The following is a 20,331-nucleotide window of genomic DNA, read 5'->3' as shown; positions in this document are numbered from 1 at the left end:
GAGAGGAAGCATGCATCATGTGCTAGGAGGGGATTGGCCAGCCATGGCAGCGATTGGCGCCATGACTAACTCCCCTCACTCTTAACTCTAGACTAAACTACTAGATAAGTTGGGCCCAGGTAAAACCTGCGTAGACACAGGGAAAACCCTGGGCACATTCATGCGGGATGCAAATTGGCATGCATTACGTGTAGGAATTTACAAGAGACAGAGGATGGTCTGGATGAAGTGTTGGTCAGAGTAGAAAAGAGTCTACCATGCGGGGGTTGGGCACTTGGACTCGTGGTCCGCTTTACTTTTTATCCAGGACTGGATTTAGTGACCAGGGACGCAAGCGCCCCTGGTGGTGAGTGGTTACACTGACCACTCACTCCACCGCCAGTCAGCACCTAAAAAAACTAAGAAACTAAGACAGAAAAAAGATAAATGACTTACAAACTTGGCATTTCGTTACGTAATATGCAAACACCCAACTCAGGGATGGACGTGCGGTGCTTAAGATAAATTAAAATAATAACCATAAATATTATTTTTTGATTTTGTTTACTTTAAATTTTTATATTATTATTTTAGAAGTATATATTTTTGATGACTATTACTTAGTAGCTAGGACTTATTACTAATTTACAAATCTCTAATATCTACTACTACACTACCAGTTAAATTTAGAGGCACTGTTGGCGTATAAAGTTACGGGTGAATTAAGTAAAGACCAATTAGCATTTTGGTATTTGTTGCAAGCTTGCAATTCAAAATCCCATGTCTTTCAGAAACACAACCGGCACTGGAGGTGAAGCCTGCCAGGCGGGCCATGCCCATCGTACATAGGGAGTCAGCCCTAACACAACAGGCAGTGAGCTCCCGGGAGCCAAACCTACACCTGCGTGCTTCGGTCCATTTTGAATTAGCAGACTATATTTTAAGATTTTAAGAACATTGAACTATATTAGTTTTTTATTATTTTTATGAAATTATGTTACCCAATTCAAAAAGAGAGCGGCGACGTTCCGGTGTGTTCGGGACTGTTCGGGCTCCTGACCCCAGCCGGCGCTACTCGGGTGTGTTCGGGACTGTTCGGGCTCCTGACCCCAGCCGAAAATGTTGTTAAATATTTAGGCGTGCACATGGATAGGAAACTACTATGGCGCGATCACATAGAGGCGAAAAGAAAAACAGCTTTCACTAGGCTCATGACCCTCTACCCCGTCATGAGCAGACGTTTAGGTAGCTCTGTTAAAAACGGAATAATAATTTATAACGCACTAATAAAACCAATAATCACGTATGCAGCGCCGGTGTGGGCAACAGCAGCGGAATCTCACTTAATCAAGCTGCAGAGAATTCAGAATAAGAGTATTCGTATTGCGACAGATGCGCCTGTGTATTGCCCCGTAAGGGCTATGCACAGAGAGCTCAAACTCGAACTTTTAAAACATTATTATTTCCGAACTGCGCAAAAATTCTATGATAAATGTGCCATAAGCAGAAACCCATATATTTCATCACTGGGCGAACAAGATCCAGAGTTGCATGGAAAATATAAAATGCCAAATTCAATCTTGGCTCACAGACCTCCGTAGTGTGCTGTGGCTGGCTGAGCGATCGGCCAATCAGTCTCCCGCGAGTTGAAACTTAAATTATAGACATTAATGAATAATTAGCTAATTCAAAATGGTCCGAAGCACGCAGGTGTATGTACTAACCGACCTCTGGGTTCACTGCCTGTTGTGTTAGGGCTGACTCCCTATGCACGATGGGCATGGCCCGCCTGGCAGGCTTCACCTCCAGTGCCGGTTGTGTTTCTGAAAGGCATGGGATTTTGAATTGCAAGCTTGCAACAAATACCAAAATGCGAATAGGTGTTGACTTATTTCACCTGTAACTTTATACACCGACAGTTCCTCTATATTTAACTAGTAGTATAGTAGTATATATTAGAGATTTGTAAATTAGTAATAAGTCCTAGATACTAAGTAATAGTCATAAAAATATAGGTATATTTCGAAATTAATAATTTAAAAAAAACTAAAAAAATAATAAAATAAATATGATAAAAAATAATATTTATAGTTATTATTGTAGTTTTATCTTAAGCTCTGCACGTCCATCCATGAGTTGGGTGTTTGCATATTTCGTAACGAAATGCCTAGTTTGTAAGTCATTTATCTGTTTTCTGTCTTAGTTTCTTAGTTTTTTAGGTGCTGACTGGCGGCGGAGTGAGTGGTCAGTGCAACCACTCACCACCAGGGGCGCTTGCGTCCCTGGTCACTAAATCCAGTACTGGAAAATTAGTAAAGCGGACCACGAGTCCAAGTGCCCAACCCCCGCATGGTAGACTCTTTTCTACTCTGTCCAACACTTCATCCAGACCATCCTCTGTCTCCTGTAAATTCCTACACGTAATGCATGCCAATTTGCATCCCGCATGAATGTGCCCAGGGTTTTCCCTGTGTCTATGCAGGTTTTACCTGGGCCCAACCTATCTCTAGTTATAGTCTAGATTTAAGAGTGAGGGGAGTTAGTCATGGCATCAATCGCTGCCATGGCTGGCCAATCCCCTCCTAGCACATGATGCATGCGACTCTCTCCCTGCATGGCTAATCCCAGCATGACTAGGCGTATAGGCCTCGGCCTGAGACGCACCTAGGTCCCTCTCTAACCCGGACCCCTCCAAAATACACTTAGTTTTAGTTAGGTTAGGAAAAAAAAAAAAATAATCGACCCCAGCCGGGCGCTACTCGGGTGTGTTCGGGACTGTTCGGGCGCCTGACCCCAGCCGGGCGCTACTCGGGTGTGTTCGGGACTGTTCGGGCGCCTGACCCCAGCCGGCGCTACTCGGGTGTGTTCGGGACTGTTCGGGCGCCTGACCCCAGCCGGCGCTACTCGGGTGTGTTCGGGACTGTTCGGGCGCCTGACCCAGGCTCGAAAAATACACTTAGTTTTAGTTAGGTTAGGAAAAAAAAATAAAATCGAGGCTGGCGCCTGGCGGTCACGTGACGGGCTTTCAGCGCCGCGGTCGCCGCTGCAGCGCCGCTACTAATGCTGCGGCCTGCCCGCAGTCTGTCCGGCCGCAGATATCATCGCTCGCTCTGGCGACCACCACAACCCCTCCCACCGCTGCACGCAGAGCTGCGTCGATATGTGGTCAACTCGTGCTCCCCCTTTTACCTTCCTTTACGTGCTTCCAGTTTACATCAGGAATAAGTTTTTTTATAAATATTTCTTTTTAGCTAGATTTCGAAGAAATACTACCTATTGTGGCCGTTAACATAGTGCCACATCTAGAAAATTTTGGTATAAGTTTTTGTTTCATGGTCCATAGACCCATCAAAACCATCTCAACTCAAAACTTTTTGTGTATATACATTCAAATTTTGTGGACACGATAACTATCGCAATTTTTCACAAATCACTTCTCAATTGATACATAAAATCTAGTAGTGGATAATCTCGGTCTATTTTGTTAATGGGTAATGCCCGACCAAAGGGGTTTAAATGTGGAAGATTGTTTGAAAAACAGATAAATCTCTATAACTCCCACAATATGGAAAATACCATTACCGTTAATACCATTAAATTAAATTAAATACCATTATATTATAACTGTTAGGAGTAATAACAAAATCTTTCATCTGAAAATGTTTTTGATACTACCTGCCATAACTGCAAGGAGAGGGGAAAAAACAAGGTTTTGAGGGAAAAAAAATCGTTAACTCTATTCATAGGCACATCGAATACGGACAAATTTTGTAATAATATTATAATTTTTATCTAAAACTGTATTCGGAAATAATTTTTCATTTAGGAACCATTGCTGCAAGGTGTTAAAAATAAGAGATAGAAAAAAAATATTTCTATAAATAGGTGCACTAATAAAAACCGTTCAATTTTTGTTTGTAAATTATATAATTTTTATCGAAAACTTTTGTCAGAAATTTTTTTTGATAATACTAACCATTATTGTAAGGGGTTGAAAAAACCTGGGGTTGGAGTGAGAAAATGAATAATACTCCCCTACCTGGTACACTATCGAATACATTATTATTTTTGTTTAACTGTCTAAATATTGTCTAAAAATATTGTTAAATTAAAATTTTCTAACACAATAATTACTGACAGGGGTGGAAATAACAAGGTTTCAAAGAAAAAATATTCATTGGTTTTTTTTATAGATATACTATCATATCCGTTATAATTTATTGTATGAATCGTAAACTTCATCTAAAACTCTGGTTGAAGTATTTTTTTATAAAACTTATTATTACCGTTAAAACATTGTTTTTTTAAGTTAAAATTTTAATAATAATATTTTTATTAAATTAAAAATTAATTCCATTAAAATAGGATAATATAAATTATTATGGATTTTCAATTAAGGTGCCGTAACGAAATGTGCAATGCTAGTGAGTGAGGTGTTAGATGGCATCAAATAATAGATTTTAAAAAATGGCGTAAAAAAAAACAGCGGATCCGAAATGGCCTCCTGTTTCATGGTCAAAGGTCAAGGACAAGGGCATCCAATATGGCCGCCATGATGTTACAATACAAGATGGCGGTAGACTCCTCGAAACCTCAGCCAGAAGCCAGCTGCAGAAACCCTACTTATATACTACTAAATTAATTATTGAAATCATATAGAAGTTTATAAATGTATCCAAAATATTACCAGAATAAATAATTACTTCGAAATCTACCTACGCCTGTAGGCTGTGCCAAAAGGGATTTTTTTAATTTTTTTAATTTTTAGTCTCAGCTCTCGGTATACGGCACTCGGAAGGAGTAACTTAGTAAATGTAACGGAAATGCGTAACAACTGTGCGCCTGCGCAGAAGTCTCAGAAACCTTGAAAAGATAGCGGCCCTGCGTAATTCATTCGTATATGTGTAACTCGGAATAAAAGTCGGGGAAAGAGACTATTCTTGAACTTCGGGAAATTATTTTTTTCCTCCTGCTAATACCTCGGAAAAACATTTTTGTAATATTGAAAATCTCCATAAAAGTAATTTTTATATTATAAAAACAGTATATGCCGTCACCAGCTACATAACTAAACAAACCAAAACCCTTCACATGTATTGGACTGACAAAGCACAAAACTATCATAAAAACACAAATAAGACTTATCTGTGAAACGTAAAGTCAACAATCGTTCCTATTCGCTGTTAAAAATAAAATTTTGCATAAATAAAGTAATTTTAGTTTTGACGAACGTTAACATCTTTACCGTATTTTTCGGTTATGTTTGACAACGAATTTCACGAGGGAAGCAATGATCAATGGTGCCAATCGTGTGATATTCAAACGATACAAACACCGATTTTATAAAAGAAACCGAAATACGCTAATTAAGTTTCAAATATTTTATATTCAAATTTTAAGAAATATTATTTGTTTATCATGTAAGATTAAAAGTAAAGCACGGTAAATGAGTGTGTGATCAAAAATTGGTCATGATAATTGTTTACCGTCAGTTAAAAAAAAATATATTCATCATAACTGCATCATAACTGTTCCGAAACTATCAACAGCGCATAAAATGCACCGACTGTGAGAAAAATAGCGGGAGATCAATAAAAATTAGCCTAACCTAACCTGGATTGGTTTGTGTTGGGTTCGGTTCAGTCAGGTTTTTACCAACTTGTTAAACAAAATTATTGCTAGGTATTAAAAGGGAGAATTTATTTGACCATTTTTTTCACTCTGTATAGGTATTTATCACCTCGGCAATATTTCAAAGAATTCTACGTTGAATTTTGTCTCTAAGTGTTGTCTTACAAGTTTATTTGCAATATTAACAACATGAAATCCTAACTAATTTACTTATTTTTAAAATCATACATTTATGTGCCCCAGCATCTAAAAACGTTAATGAATTCTATAAGCCGCGCTATTATTTTTACAGGAAACTTTCTTGATGATGAATAGACAAAAGCATAGAGAATTTTAGAAAAATAAAGAAAATTTTAAGTTTCCAAGATTTTTTTAATGTTTAATAAGTTATATTGTCTTTCCTTCGTCATCCTTTTTTTTTTGCACTGTATTTTACATAAACTGCAAAGAAATGTATTTATTCTGTGGAAGATAATCTTTAAGACATTGATATTGTGTGTTTGCCTTATGAATCTCGCTCGGGCGAGAAATAATGCGCTGAGAGATTTTCTGTCCAACTCCTGACAACTATGGGACCCATGCTTCTCTGATGCATGGTTGTGTACCAGAGCGTTCGTGCACTTCATCAGAACACTAGAGAGTTTAACTGAATATTTCTAAAAAAAAAAAGGGGGGAGGGGTTGACTGTAAAGTCGGTTTACGGACGATAATTTTACGTGATAACGTCATAAGAAAACATTGATGAAAAATTTCATACTTTTTAATTTTCAAATATTATTTACAGTTTTCGAAAGTTTAATTAAAAAAAATAGTTTAAATATAATCACGAACAATAGTTTAAAAAACCCGTCTTAACCTGTTTGATATTATAGAAGATTTTCTCGCACGGTGGTTGGCCGGTTCTTGCACGATCGGCTCAGGCGGAACGTGACAATGAGTCATGCTTTTTCGTGCGTGCAGCCGGCGTTCATCTATTAATAAGACGTTATCACGTCAATATGTGGACAGTCTGCGACGTAAGTTCAGGCATGACACACAGGCGCTGGGGTGCCCACGTGGTGTGCTGGCCAGCTATGGGCCGTCTCTTAGTGCGCCTCTCTCCTCGCTGCATGCCTTGCCATGTCGTGCTGACCACGTGTTGTTAGTTGGTATGAGGACTTTTATTTATCATGTATTTACATATAAGTTTAAAATAAATATATGTAGTTAATATTAGAAAAAAACAATATTGAAATAAATCGCTGTCATAAATTCGCGAGCATAGAGTTTTATAAGTTAATATATGTGTAGAAAAAAAATCAGTATGCTAATATGAAACAGCACATGTAAGATAGCTTTGTTTTATTGTCAAATGAGGGTCCAATATTTTCCCTATATATTTCTACTGACTCTTGTTTGGTTGTTTGGCATAGCTTACTTTTTTTCTCTCCCCAATATTTGTGGTGGTAAAAAATTAATTTAATTTTTGTGCGTCATAATAATTATATTTTGTCCCTAAGCTAACATCATTCATTAATTCGCACAAAATTATTTCGAATATTTTCGTTTTTATTGAATGAAAAAAAAAATATTTTTAAAATTTTTACGTGGCCTTTGAAGATTTCATTTTTTAATGCCTCATTTTATACTTGACTCTAATTACTATAAAAATTATAACCTATTAACTCCTTTTAAAAGTAGAATTTATGGAATTAGTTGTTATTTATTGCCACTTAAATAAATATTGAAATATGTCGATATATATTCATTTATATAAAAATGTTTTGAGTTTCAGATATACTATATTTCAGTACTCTTATGTTCTCCATTTTTTCTTATCGTTGACACTGTCCACTTGAAGGGTGTTTCCAAGGTCTACGGCGCTAGCGTGAAACATTTGTCATTGAATGATTGTGATTGAATGTGAATACCGCTTCACGTGGCGGAGACAAGACGAGCGCGGGCTCCGCTTGTGTGTGCGGGAGTGTACCTCGGCTCGGCCTGTGTGTCCGGCAGTGTACCTCACCCCGTCACACCACTGGGACAGACAACTCCCACCCCGACTGACGGCCTGGGGGGTGGCAGAGGGTGGAGGAGATGGAAATATACTGGACACCGCGCTCCGGGTTGATACAGGTGCCAAAAAATGTATAATCCATTATTCCTCTCGCGCAAAAAAGCGGGCTAGCCCCGGGGGGATTGGCGCACATAATAACGGCGAGTGGCGGGTGTTGTTCGCGGGGTCGCAGGGGGGAGGAGGGTGGCGAGGAGGTTGTTTAAAATGTCGGCTGGGGGAGTTAAAAATTCGGGTTTTCGGAATTTTAGTTATATTCGGCGCGCCAGAAACAGCCACCGGCCCCGGGGGAGCGGTGTAAAATGTCGATTCATTATACACCTCAAATAGTGTGACGCTGTTCTCCCCGCGGGCCATGTGGGGGGGGGGGGGGCGTCTCTCCTCGAGAGTCGAACTGTTCGAGGGATCGATATATCGCCCCGTGTCTGTCTGCTCCCTGCGCGCTGTCCCGCGAGCCTAGCAGTGACTGCTACACTCGCACCACGAGACGTCGAGACCAGCATGGGCGAGTGTGTTGCCAGACACTAGCACTGTGATAATATTTTGAAAGACATTTATAATCAAAAGTATAAGTGACCATTATTTTCATTACTTAAAAATATGCGTTGTTATGGCTACAAAGCGACAAAGTCAGCGGGCAGTCACGTGATGTCCGCTCCAGGAAGTGGAGGGGTCAGTCAAGCAGCTGACTGCGAGCTGAGAACATCGGAGATGGAGTCCGAGTCAGACGATCCTAGTTACTGGACACACCAAGTCACTGAGACAACTCGTGCTGCAACAGGTGTTTCGGTATCAACAAGAAAACGCATTCTGACAAAAGGGAAACGTACAGCAAAATAAGTTTTATTATTATACACCGTCAGGTAAAATAAACGTAGTTCAGAGAAGTAACTGAATTAGCCTAAGAATAATACTACATTATTCTTTAAGAGCTGGTCCCCATATTAGAATAGTTAAACAAGGCTTTCCAAGAAGACAGCGATGCACAGAAATACTTGAGAATTTTTTTGCTAGGTATTTCACAGGAAAAAATGTCAAAGCGAAGAGAAATATTTTTGTTAAAAAGGTTTAATTAGCTGCTTGGGGAGGGTGAGATCTCGAACAAGTTTAAATAATGAAACTCGTAAGATTGACGGAAACGTAGTTAACGTTGACAATATGTCATTCACACTACACACAGTATAATTCCTTGTCAGCACTTAGTTGCGGTTATTCGCGTCACAAAATCCATTAGCGCAGGTTCACAATTAATTATTGTCCATTCATGTGGAGAAAAGCGCTTTATTATGAATGGTTCCTTAATTTTTTTGTCCTAGTAGAAGTCTGGAAATAATATAAAAAAATGAATTTTGAAAAAATTTCTCATATATGTGAAAAGTAAATAACGTCAAATTTTGCTGAAATTTTTATCACAACATTCTTTTGAACAAAAACCTACAGCATGATAAATAAACAAAGCATTCAAAACTGGTTGACTAACAACAACGACGAAAGAGAATCTTTTGTTTTTAGTTAAAAGTGTGCCAAAAATGGTTTGTTTTTATTTTTCTCGTAGACGCACGGTATTAACTTTTTTACTCTGGTTTTAATGTTCTTAAATGGCAAATATAAATGTTAAATCGATACTAAAGCACTTCGGAAAAATATCACTGCAATTATTATTTTTACCATGGCATAAATAACCCTTTGTTCATTACAGTTTCTTCGGCCATTTCTTTGTTAGGATCTTTAAATTTATGAATATATAAAAAAAGTTTGTATAAGAATTAGGAGTTAATCAACGACTTTAAACATGTATTTAGTTTCCAGTAACATAATTAAATTAGGCCTATACAAAATATACATGAAACCGCTAAAGAAATATACATGTTTGGTGAGCAGTTAAAAAAATGGCGGATGCTAAGACAGTTGATGGTCTGGTGATTGACACTACTACAATATAGTGGGTATAAAATAAACCGATATGGTGGCATAGAACTCTAACAGACGAAAACACAAAGGCAGATCCATGGCCGCCATGACGTCATACTGGCTGGCGTAATGCGTTAATGGTGGGGGTCAGTCTGCTGGTAGCATCCGCGCAGGAAGGATACCTGCCCGGGTTCGAACCAAGGACGCCAGAGTTCATGGTAATAGTTATTTTTAATATTTAAATTATAATTGAATATTTATATAAGATTAAAATATTTCTCGTTTCTTATAGTAGTAAGAGATTTTCAATATGGCGGATGTGACATCATAATTAAAAATGGTGTAATCCAAAATGTGGGAAAGTTATAGAATCCAAGACGTGACGTCATAATCCAATATGTTGACTGGGGTCAATGCCATCCAATATAGCGTTCAGGGTCAAGGTCAAGGGTCAAGGTCAAGGTCGAGGGTCAAGGTCAAGGGCAGAATAATAGCTCAGGAACTTGTATTTAATTTTTTTTAAGAATTCTTTAGCCAAGTTTTAGTTTTTTAGTTCTTTTAAAGGCAAAAACCCTGAGCAATGAAGAATTTATAATTGCTAAATTTTTTATCCTAATTTTTTTTTAGAATTTGGAAATTTTTGTATTTCCACATTTTGTTTTTAATTTTGTGGTAACATATTTTTTATAAACTGTATGTTTTGATTCTCATTGACGAATTTGTTGTCAATTTTGGCAAATTTGGAGTCAATTTTGGCAACTATAGGCAAATGTAGTACATGAAGGTCAAGGAGAAGTTACAGTTTCTTCAAGATGGCCGCCGTGACGTCACAATGCAAGATGGCGGACGCCGTCACTGGCATCAGTCGCCGGAGGGACTATTATATACCACTTATTATTTATTTTGCATTAAAGTTGATTTACTATTTGCTTTCAAATTGATTTAGTACATATCACCATTAAAATAATTAGAGGTGATATATAAGGTTGGGCTACTTTGAATTTTCACAGTAGATAAATTTTTTGTTTTACTACATTTAACATTTATTAGGTACAACAAATTTTTCTCGGGTATTTGTGATCATCGACAAAATAATTTATAGTTCTAGTTAGTATACATTGTAAACCGTTTAACTTCATGATTACTGGATGTGACAGAAGGAGTCTACTCAATACAAAGTCACATACGTGTTAACTTCTCAGGCATCTGCTATTCGAGCGCGGCCAAGACTGTTACTAAAAAAATGCTGTGTCACGGACGCGGCCGTATGTTGTACGTGAGTAGGTGTACGTAACAGGTAATAATTTCTATAAAAATATAAAAATACGCTATTTTTTTATTTTAACACCATACATATTCACTGCAACTATTTTACACTAATGTCTTATACATGCAATCGATAAATTTTGAAGAGCGCTGACGATTTAAACCAAAACGAACATCGTAGCTTCTCCGAGTCAAAAACTAAATGGAAAATTCAAAACGCAGAAAAATTACCTCGAAATGGCGGTGCTTCCCTCTCCACCGCGTGCGATGCGTCACATTCCTCACTTGGCGCAACGAATTCTTCGATCCTTTATCTATCCAGTGGCATAATTAAATTTTGGATGGAGATGATAGATATGTACATAGTTGCAACAACAAACGGTATCCTCCCGATTTTGTTATCATTCGTTTTTTTTTTTTTGATTGCCTGCCACTGTGGAAGCAATTTGAAAGACGTGTTCACGTCGAAAGCAGCAACCAAGAGTGCGCACGCAATGTGCACGTCAGGTGACTGGCAGCAGACACACTCTCATGGTCGCCACAGGGAGAGGGAGTTGCGGACGCGGGGTGAAGCAGACCTGATGAAGGAAGGAAGGAAGGAAGGTAGGAAGGAGAAAACACAGCGTGCATCAAATATTTACGCGCAATATCAGAGCCGACAGATTTGCCGGTCGTCGGAGGCGTCAAGAATTTTTCTCTGGCGGTCCGGCGAGTGTCGGCGAGAAAATAATTCGTCGCTTCTGCGGGACAAAAACCGGCTCCTGAGGGACGCCGCGACTCGCTGAAGAGAGATCTCCGTCTCTCTCGCGCGCCGCTATTCAGAGACAAGTCGGCGGCTCCCGCCGGATCCAGACGTAAAGTCCTGGACAAAAATTCCCAGCGATTCTCCCCCCCCCCTCCCCCGGCAGTGGGACAGGGAATCAGGGAATCAGGGAACGCCGCGATTGAGAAGGCGCGAAACAAAAAGCGCTGGGCGAGGCAGAGCAAACACTCGGCGTAAGACACGCCGTGTTTGCGCTGTCCGGCCGCCGGGAAGTCAAGTTAGCCGCGGCGCCTGCACAGTGTCTCCGTTAGCTCAGCACTCCACGGTTGTTTGGTAAAATACATGAGGTTGTGTTATTCTTACGTGGCACTCTTGACCCGTGTTCTCAAGGAAACAGTTACGCCCGCCTGTAAGTCCGCGCTCCCGTGCGACGACTTAGAGGTCTCGTCATGGAGGTCTCGCCATGCAGGTCTCGCTATACAGGACTCTCCATGGAGGTCTCGCCATGGTGTTCTCGCCATGGAGGTATCACCATTCATGCCACACTCTGCTACCATTTTGTAATACCCCAAGTGTCTTAAAGAATAATTAAACAAGTAGTTAAAAAGATTTGGAAACTCTGAATACTGGGGCCCAGAATTAATAGCTTTAAAAGTCAACATCAGAGGCGACACTAGGAGTAAACAAAGAAAATTTAGAGACTCCCTTCGAACACTTGGGAGAAAAAGGATTGTTATTATATATTAAATAAATAAAAACAACTGTTACGTCTATAGACTTCCTTATTTTATTAATCAATGTTCTTTCTTTTTTTATGGATTAAATTTTCCTTAGTAACATCTGTTTTTCATTGATAAGTGATCTTACTTAAATTCCTCACAATTACACTTATTATATTATATTCTTTGAACTGATTTACTATCGGGCCGGCCCTGAATGTTTAACAAAAATAACAATATTTAAAAACATGAATGAAATTAACATCGCTAACTTTACAGGTAGTACATATAGTCCTTGCAAAACATTATATAAATTTCGTCTCCTCGAACTGCTTTTACTGTCCGCTGTCTTAACTGGGTTACACTATTTTTGAGTTCGCCAAGAAAATAATGGAATGAAGCGGGTATCACCCGGGGCTGTAGATTGACGGTGGTCGAGGTAGTAGGCCTAAAGATGGTGGATTCTGCTCAGGAACCGATTCCAGAGGTTCTGGCAGAGGATTTTGGCTGCCCCAAACATGGAACCCTGTCTGAAACAGAAGTCTAAATTCCAAAGAATTAGACCTGTTTCCAGACAGTATACTTAAATGGCGCAAAAGGCCATTAAAGGGAAATTAAAGGGGGGGATGACATCAAGACTTACCAAAACAGGGTGTTGATCCTGGCGCTCAGGAGAGGGCGTCTCGTCTCCGAAAACCCGAACCACGATTCGCGGTAGACACGGAAGTCTTCATGATAAAAGAAATATATATATATATATAAATACTAAGTTTCTCTACTCATAACTAAACTACTGACTGGTTAATCTTAATTTTAGATAGGGACTTCATCCCTATAGTCTGAGAAGACTACATAATATACGATGCGATGTCGATGATTCGCCGAAGATCGCAGTTACAAACGGTACCAGTCAGTCAGGAGGCGTGCACCGAAGTAACTTCAGCGCGGGGTATCGTCAGTACATAATAAGCGCGCGATCTCTAGAGAATGGGAGGGGGTTAGGCTCTGAGCTGAAAATTACCGAGCCCACCCGAAGGTGTCCGGCATAAAAAATTAGATCTTACTGGAGTGACTGCGCGACTGAGGCGCTATCTTTTGGTGGTGAGAAGAAATACTAATAAATCGACTAGTGACCGACGAGAGTGTCAAGCTAGGGGGTAATTAAGTAACCAGAGGTGCCACCTAGCGGCCTGAGACATAAGGGGGAGAAAGGTTGTCGTTACCTCCGCGCGAGCGCGGTAGTGTCAGCGCTGCCGACGTCCACAAGTGGCGTTAGTGACCACAGCCGTCGCTAGATGTCGTTAAAGTCCAGAATCGTAATTGCGGCTGTCAAGCCTGAGATGGCCTTGAATTCGGTTAACGTCCCCGTGCGGTCGTCGCTCCTAGCTTCACTTCTGAGAAGAAAGGGTGGGGGAGCAGGGGGGGATGTCTTCAAAAAATGCATGGTCTGTGGGACGCAAGGCCCACGGGATCCTCCTGTCGTGTCTTGCTGCTAGTGAACCTTATACCGATTTGTGACAGAGTTAGCAGGGCTCAGCACTGCTTCATAAGCTGCTCTAGGCAAAAGTAGTCATGCGAAGAAATAAAGTTACCGGCCCCCGACGTGCCTGGAGGCGGGAGAAATATTAGCCAGAATGCTAGCCTAGCATGAGGCTGGGAAAGAAAATCAGCTCGCCTCTGAGAACAGAGGCTGATGGCCTGGCCGTAAAGAAAATAAGATGAGAAAAAATATATATATTTCCAAAAATATTTAAGATTACAAAATTTTAAATAAAACGTGCCTTTATCCCTAATACATGGCACAGTCTCGCCATGGAGGTCTCGCTATACAGGACTCTCCATGGAGGTCTCGTCATGCAGGTCTCGCCATGGTGTTCTCGCCATGGAGGTCTTGCTATTCATGGTCTCGCCATGCAGGTCTCGCTATACAGGACTCTCCATGGAGGTCTCGTCATGCAGGTCTCGCTATACAGGACTCGCCATGGAGGTCTCGCCATGCAGGTCTCGCCATGCAGGTCTCGCTATACAGGACTCTCCATGGAGGTCTCGTCATGCAGGTCTCGCCATGGTGTTCTCGCCATGGAGGTCTTGCTATTCATGGTCTCGTCATGCAGGTCTCGCTATACAGGACTCACCATGGAGGTCTCGCCATGCAGGTCTCGCCATGCAGGTCTCGCTATATAGGACTCTCCATGGAGGTCTCGTCATGCAGGTCTCGCCATGGTGTTCTCGCCATGGAGGTCTCGCTATACAGGACTCGCCATGCAGGTCTCGTCATGGAGGTCTCGCCATGCAGGACTCGCCATGCAGGTCTCGCCATGGAGGTCTCGCCATGCAGGTCTCCTGGTCACCCCAACCACTCCACTGTTTCAGCCGAGGCGCGCGAAACCAGTGGCGATAACTTGTCAGGAGGACTGGCCACCCGCAGCACACGGATGATCGGCGGGAGTAGAACCATTCAGGGGTACAAAGTCCAAACAGAGGGGAAAAACAAGTTGTGCGCAGTGACTAGTAACCACAACACAATAAATATTGAAAGAGCCAAGCGGTGTGATAGCGGCAACGCTCTGAGACGTCAGTGTTGAATGTATAGTTATTTTGTTGTAAGAATTATATTTAATAGTAATTATTATGATCGTTTTTCGCCGTTAGATAATAATAGGGTATGGAGTAAATGTACAGCTTCTTTCGTGACAAATACACTGCAAAACACACTGTTGAGGGTATTTCTTTACTCTTGTAATGTGCGAAATAAATAATTGTGTATTTTATGTTTACAGAACAGTGGTTTGATGCATGATGCGTGGATGCTAATTTGTGTAAGAAGACTTTAATCGTTTTGTGAAGAATAGTTCACTATTTGCTTGTTGAATATGTCTTATTATTTAATTATGAATAAACCTATCATGCCTTTGAACCACTTGCTTCTTACTCGAAACAATTCTTACGATCTTGTAGTGTATTTCCTATCATTTCTGGTGGTTGTTCTAAAAATTGAGAAAAATTTACGTGTGCCACTCTGCTGCGGTTGCAGTTAGAGTGAGTGTAGGATGCGTTCGCGCACATGATAGTTTGCCGTTCTCAAAGTGAACTCTCTGCGACAGATGTTAACATTGATATTTTATTTGAGTGTTGGTGTTTGTCCCATATAGTACTGCTCCTATGAAATGGATTTTCTAGGGACGAGTTGGATTTAAGATGTGCCTGAGTGAACTCTACTAAAATACGTGAATTTCTCGAACGTAGCGTTGCTGAATCTTCATGGACGTAATCTTAGTTGTAGTTTGAAGTGAAAATTCTTGGCTGAGGTAGCTACAATTTTCGAGCGATACGAAGACTCCGACCAAAAAAGGGAATAGTTAGGTAGGGGGTGGGGGAACCGGTAGAAGAGAGTGCGTCACCGGTGACGCTAGAGGTTGAATGGAAGGGCGGCAAAAAGAGGGTATAGGCACGTAGCCTAGCATGCTGTATGCTAGTTGTACGGCCGTAGGGCGAGAAGACGAGGAAGAGGTAGAAATGACGCAGCAGCGATGCTAAGGAATTCTCGTAACGCTGCTAGTGATTGTGTACTACTCAGTTTTCGTAACTGATATGTGTAATGAACTTTAGAAGCAGGTAAATGGGTATGACAGGCCGGAGACAGGCTTCAGGCTGAGGTGCCGAGCTACTGACTGCCATCTCGGATTGTGACATCACAGCGGCCATATTGTATTACCTTGACCTTGACCTTTGACATTGACATTTACCCGTGCGGCCATTTTGTATGCGACTTTAGTTTTCTCAAACTTTCCGCCATCTTGGATCCGCTATTTTGTTTTCTCAAACTTTCCGCCGTCTTGGATACGCCATTTTGTTTTCTCAAACTTTCCGCCATCTTGGAATTGAATGCTCCACTCCTTAATGATTCAATTTTCGTTACGGTGGCCTTCTTGAAAGTCCATAAATTTATGTTGAAAAATCGGGGAAAAAAAAAAAAAATAATGAAATAAATTGAAATAATATTTTATTTTAAAAACGCACTTAAATCATGAAGTACATGGTCCAAACCCGATGAGGGCAAAATAAAAGAAAAGTATGACATATCCTTCCTCCACGGAAGCCGCCGGCAGACTGACCTCCCAACACTAATGCCAAGGTGTATATATCGTCAGCTTGTAAGTTGTTATGTCCACCATATTTTTTTGTCTGCCAGGGGCCTACATTTTTACTTGAAGTTTTTTAGTGACTACTGAAAATAAAGTCAGTTCGAGCTAGCTCTAAACTAGTTGATACGAAATTATGTTGAGAATCATAATTTATTTTTACATAAGTCAGGTTTGTAAATACCTAAACTGCATTCCCACTGTGTTAGTCCTTTAAAAAAAATTTAAAACTTGTAACAGTTCAGTGTTTAATATTGTTATAAGTAGTTATTCCGCACGTCTCGGTCTCTGTGGAAAGTTACTAAAGTGAATACTTATGTAGTATGAATCAAGAATAATGACTACTCTAAATACTGCAACACACGAGGCGGCAGAAATTGGGACTCGGCACGGGATTGGTCAGGTAAAGTTCGGTAATTTGACTTTTCATCCTTCTTCTACCATTCCTCTTAATGGGTTTGAAATGAATCAAAGAACCAGGAAAGAGGTTCATTCTACGTGGGAAGTTTAAACGTCAATTATATTTCGCATAGCTAAAACAGCAAATTGCCCCAAGTACGGCGCTTTGTTTATCAAACATGCGCCCCTCCCCAGCAGCACTAGCGAGCAACGCGACTGGGCCACGCGGCTCATGCGGAGAGGTTGTAAATCCTGGCCGCAATTATTAAAATGTTGTCCGCATGCGGCGGGAGGGGGGGGGGTGTCCTGGGAGGCGATTGATTGGCCAGGCTCGGCTGTCCGGCCGTCGCCAGTGGCCAGGGGGGTAGGGGGCGGGGGTAGGCCCGGGGAGAGGATTTAAACATGTGCGAGCCGCAGGTATCAATTCAATCATGATTGGGAGGGGGGAGGGGTCAACCTCCCCTCCCACTCTTTCAGATTCCCAATACAGTATTTTTACCCACCCTCTCATGACACGCTTCGCACCAAGCCTCCTGATAAATAGGGACCGGAAAAATTCGCGGGCTCAATGACCTCTAGGATGAACTCCATAGTCCTACGTACACTCGGTCAAATGTCATCCACTCATTGGCTGCTGTCTTGTGAGACGTCCCATCGTAGCAGCCTGTGATTCGATAAAGCTTTGGTCGGGTGTTTCTCATTGGCCCAGAGTCATCCAGGTGAGTTGTGAGCCAATAGCAGAGGCAGCACCGAGGTATAACTATTTGAATTTCAGGCTGTCGTGAAATGAATCCGCGAATTTTTCCGGTCTCTAGATACGGCCCACCCCTGCCTTATTGCAGGGACAGTCAAGTGGGGAGGTGACACTTCAGGTGCTGTGCTGTGCTCTGGCCGCTGATAGGCTCACCCCCCACTCCCGAGGTGCTGCGTGTCTTCTTGCGAGGCCCGCCAACTGCGCTGAACACTGGCCCGCGCGCTTCTTGAACAGCCATGTGTTCATGTCAGGCTCAACACCCTGGCAACAACAGGGAGATGCTTTCACGGCCATTGTCTGAAGTAGCCTGGCTTCTGGGTTGTAGCCGCGTTCTTTGGCGAATAATTCACCGACGTTTCGGTCGACATTTCAGCCGCCATCATCAGGGAGCAGTTACCTACTGAGAAGGTAACTGCTCCCTCTTGATGGCGACTGCAATGTCGACCGAAACGTCGGTGAATTATTCGCCAAAGAACGCGGCAACAACCCAGAAGCCAAGATATTTCACAACAGGGAGTTGTTTGTCATTATAGAACGAGGAGAGTTAACAATTGTGCTCAATTAAGGAAACCATACATTGACATTTGACATCGCAAATGTACTCTTGCTAACATTGGTAGCTTTCATTATTATTTCTCATTACTGTCTTATTACTGAATTAATATTTAACATAACAAACGAATATAAAAAGCGTCAACAAATATTTATAAATATAAAACAAACCATTTTTACATTTTTTTAAATATTAATCAATGCCTGTGAATACAGATTAAACTTCTACAAAAATTCGTAGACAGCCTGAGGCGTTCATTCGTGATCACCTTTTCAATAAATCTCCAACTTTAACAAACATTGCTTACATATACAGTATAATGACGATGATTTAACTATGTTGCATAGCTAAAGAAATTCACCAAGATCACTCGCCATTAAAACCACGTCTTAAATATATTTTTACTATGAAGAAAATTATATGATTTAAAATATTATACCATTATAATTCACAGAAGCGAAACTTAAACATAAAGAAACTCAACCCCAATAATAAAGTCCATTACAATTAAAAGTTTAAATACGAAAATATCAAACAATATGATGTTTGGACAAAGGAATAAATGTACCCAGGGCGATGGCACTGTCCGATATGTACCTACTACATCACAAATATTTATAGACACTAAAACTATTTACTTTGCTTTTGATCAACCAGCCCTTTTTGCTCGTTGTTGCCACACTAAGACTTATTCCGATCATGCGCCGTACTCGTTACCTCCTTACTCGCTGGACGAGTAAACATTTTTTCCTCGTTGGCAGCGAGAAATTTAGATAATTAAGTGAACTATATATTACTAGTATGTTTGAATACCGACAAACGAGATTTACTATTTACTATCTGAGCAAGTCAACTCGTACAGAGTGGTCTCTTCCACCCGTAGAGCATTTCACTAGTAGACTTCCTTTCCTTCGAAGAAGGTTACTGGCAACCTTGACTGATGCTGTGCTAAGTCCGTCCTTTCTTGTAACAGAAATGGCACTTGCCAATGTCCAAAGATAAGTTCACACTTCGGGGCCATCGTAGATTCGGGCTGCTTGACTAGGAACCTAAGCTGCTTTTAGGACTTTTCAACAATTAATTGAAATTAATATTTTTTACTGAAATAAAATTTGTTTCTATCGGTTAAGTATCGAACAAAGGACAAGGATCTATTATTAAATAAATGAGTGAATATTTGATGATTTTGTAATTTTTCCCGAATTTATAGCTTAATAAGCACAGATTTACAATATGGTGGCCGAGATGGCCAACGAGATCTTGAGCGCTCTAGCAATAAATAAATACTGCAAACTAGCAGTTCAAAATTAAAATGACATGATGGTAGCGCTCTCTTTCAGGTGAAAACAAGATGGCGGCCTCCAGCAGACTAGAAAAAGATGGCGGACGTGACACCATACTAGTCGGCGATATATATACCTTGGCATTAGTGGTAGGATAGTCTGTCACTGGCTTCAGTGGAGGAAGCATCTGTCATCATTTTAATTTTGTCCTTACCATGTTTGAACTGAAGACTCAATGACGTATGTGCGATTTTAATTAAAATTATATTAAAATTTGGAATAATTTTTTTTATAAATTAAAAAAAATTCTAAATTTTCAATAGGGTGGCCGTGAAGTCATAATCTTAGATGGCGGAATGTTATTTATTAAAAAAAAAACTATTATTTTATTATAAAGTTTAAAATTGTTCCCGATTTTCTAGCATAAAATATACGGATTTATAAAATGGTGCTCATAACTATAAATTACAAGGTTATAACATAATTCAAGATGGCGTTGTGATGTAAAATAAATCTATTAATTTTTTTATTTTTTTTAATTTTTTTTTAATTTTTTTAAATTTTAACATTTTTCCTGATTTCCTAGCATAAAAATTATGGATTTTCAAGATGGCTGCCATATCAAAAATTGCAACAATCTAGAATCACATATGGCGGCCGTAACTAAATGTACAACGATGATGTACAGTTCCAAGATGGCGGGCATAACGAAAACAGCATCGTTTCTAAAATACAATATGACAACCATTACGAAAAGTGCTGTACCGTTACGGTGCATAGTTATCTTACAAATTGTGCATGTGATTCATTTAATTATTTTTTTTGCTACTCCATGGTTGCGGTCAAAGACAACCATGTCTATGTGTACATTATTCTTT

Source organism: Bacillus rossius, chromosome 16 (genome assembly GCF_032445375.1).
Source record: "Bacillus rossius redtenbacheri isolate Brsri chromosome 16, Brsri_v3, whole genome shotgun sequence".
Taxonomy (NCBI): domain Eukaryota; kingdom Metazoa; phylum Arthropoda; class Insecta; order Phasmatodea; family Bacillidae; genus Bacillus; species Bacillus rossius.
This window is presented reverse-complemented; position numbering follows the sequence as displayed.